Source organism: Lygodium microphyllum, chromosome 20 (genome assembly GCF_053477565.2).
Source record: "Lygodium microphyllum isolate KBCC chromosome 20, Lygodium_microphyllum_v1.1.10, whole genome shotgun sequence".
In the NCBI taxonomy this organism is placed as follows: Eukaryota; Viridiplantae; Streptophyta; class Polypodiopsida; order Schizaeales; family Lygodiaceae; genus Lygodium; species Lygodium microphyllum.
The window spans coordinates 100876422-100879228 of record NC_141154.1 but is presented as its reverse complement, the minus strand read 5'-3'; the positions used below and the strand labels follow the sequence as shown (position 1 = coordinate 100879228).

Sequence of the window (2807 nt, the reverse complement as noted above, 5' to 3'; positions counted from 1 at the left end):
AAACTAGGGAAAATGGGACATTTCCTAATGAGAATAAGTAGGGAATCACATAAGATATTTTCTATGTAAGAAATATTTCATACATAGAAAATTTTTACATAGGAAATTCCTATGTAGGAAATATTTCATACATAGAAAAATACAGAATTTTCTATGTAGGAAATAATTTCTATATAAAAAAATTCCATATATAGGAAAAAAATTCTAGATGTGATTCCCTAGGTACTCTCACTAGGAAATCTCTCATTTTTCCCATTTTTTACATTCCCTACTTATATGTACTTTCAACTAGGGAATTCCGAGGGAATTCTCTTTTTTCCTTATCACTTTATCTACTTTGCCCTTACTCTTAGACATGCTAATATCAAACAAGAAATTACACAATAAATTTTTAACTAGAAAATTATATAGAGAATGTTATCATTTCTGAGTAAGGATCAATAACATACATCTAATGATCAAAATAGATTAAACAAATTAAGACATCAACATCTACTTCTAGCAACCTAAAGAAAAATGAAAATACTTTTAAAAGAGCATAGAACTAAAAACTAATTAAGCAACATATGTGTCTTGATTGTTTTATCCCTTAAATCTCCAGTATGTTGCAAAGTAATAAATGTTTGAGTAATCCATCAAATCTCCAATATGTTGAAAAGCAATAAATTCTTAACTCAAAGTAGAAGTTATGCTAAAACTTCCACATCATCTAGACTAAGCACACTGCTATTTTTGTTTAATACAACTTTGCCATTTCCTAGTAGCCACTAAACAATCTCCTTAATCATATCATCACTTGTTGGCTTCTTTGTATCCTTAATCAAGACTCGAAAGCTAGCTTCAATCTTTTTGAGATTCATGTATGTACTCTTTAAAGAAAAGTACATATCATGAATTGTAGGCACACCAAGATACTTCAAAAGTATGGTTTCCATGTTCTCTTTTGTCATATTAACCTGCATTGAATAACAAAAAGAGAATAAGTAACTTATTATACTATGTATAGATAATTAAATGACACAAATTATAATATAAAAAGCCATAATTTTAATTACATGACTATTATATATATATATATATATATATATATATATATATATATATATATATATATATATAAACTATAAAGCTACCCTTTAAGCATCATTTGAAATGTTAATCTCAATGCTACAAATTGAACTACATGACTACAATTATATATATCTAATTAAAATATAAATTAACAATAAAATTACCCTTTGAGTATCATTTGAAATGTTAATCTCAATGCCTTGGTTTGGGAGATCTTTAAATTCCTAATTCAAATAAAATAAAAAGATTAGATTATGCTTTTCATGTATAACATAAACAAAAATATAAACATTTATATCTAGCACCTTTGGTTCTTTTTCGTTGATAGTGGTACCTCGTTTCATGCTCCTTTGTTGCAAAAGATCCTTCATCTTCTCACTTGGCTAGTCAACACGTAAAATAAATAGTTATGTAATAAATCATATCTTTAGTTATTCACTAAACTATGACGCTATTGTTCTCTCACAAACATATATCAAATACCTTCCTCTTTCTTTGACTTTTTCGAGATGTTTCATTAATGTCATCATTTGGATTAGCCTACATTCAAAACTAAAATTAGTAATCACATTAAAAACATTTATATAGAAAAAAAAGTTACATACATTATCATTGCTTGAACTATGGATACTTTGTTCCAGAGTTTCTTGACGTTTAGTTGAGTACATTATTTTGTCTAAACCATGTGACAATAACTTTGAAAAGCTGGCACAATTTTCCATATCAAGTGTCTCATCTTCATTTTCAACATCCTACATTTTAAGCATGTAAAGGATAAGATACTGTTAAAAACATGAATCATATGGTTAATCTTAAATTTAATATAAAGCAAAGAACCTCATCGGATTTATAACATTGAAATTCTTCAAAGCTCTTTTCTTCCTCCACGAACATATTCATCTATGGGAAATGAAAGTTAATGTATAAGTATCTATATAAGAGACATTCTCAAAGAAAGTTATTAGATATGAGCTTAAAAGCATTACCTGCAATGATAAATATGTTTGCTTGTATTGTTGTCCTTCAAAGGAGCTACTTTCTTCAAGAGGCTACATCAACAAAATAAGATCATGTGTATATATCAAATGTCTCGAAAATATATGAAATCAAGTACAAAAATGATAAACATATAAGATTATAAGATACATTTTTCAAACCTTGTTCATTCGCAATATCATCCATGCTAAGAATGTATACATCAAGTTGATTAGAATCAATAGTAGCAACATATGGTTCACTCTGCCATCAATAGACACCCCTAAATGAGTATGGGAGAAAAAGAGCCAATCCTACACTTATGATATCAAACTTATAAATCATATCATCTTACCATTGATGATGTTATGTCATTTGATACATTTTGAAGCTTATCTATATCATCCACTCCAAGAGATGTGGATAATTCTCTCTATATGTCATAAGATTAATAGTTCAATAACTAAGAATCTACACCTCAAATATCAGGAAAGCCAATTAAAAAAAGCAACAATCAACTTACATTCTTTAAAAAATCTTTTTTCTTCAAATTCTTTCTTTCATCTTGCTTTGTACCCTTCCACCAGTCATATATGTCATTCTCTCTCCATATGTACTCACATTCAGTAAACTTCAATGGTAAAATCTCATGGTGATTCTCTGATATAATTTTCATGATATACTTTTTATCCGCATTTTTATAACGTAGATCATCTGGGTTTAAGGATTCAAACCACCTACGTACTCGATGATAATTTTCG

At 28.1% G+C, this 2807-nt stretch overlaps 1 long non-coding RNA gene across 1 annotated transcript; it reads right to left on the bottom strand.

Moving 5' to 3' along the window:
• Positions 1-2062: 2062 nt before the first annotated feature.
• On the bottom strand, positions 2063-2461 carry LOC148019168 (uncharacterized). The gene is made up of 3 exons (XR_015695064.1): positions 2402-2461; positions 2229-2310; positions 2063-2120 (listed from the first exon to the last, which is right to left on the bottom strand). It is a non-coding gene; the product is annotated as an uncharacterized LOC148019168 (long non-coding RNA).
• Positions 2462-2807: the final 346 nt, after the last annotated feature.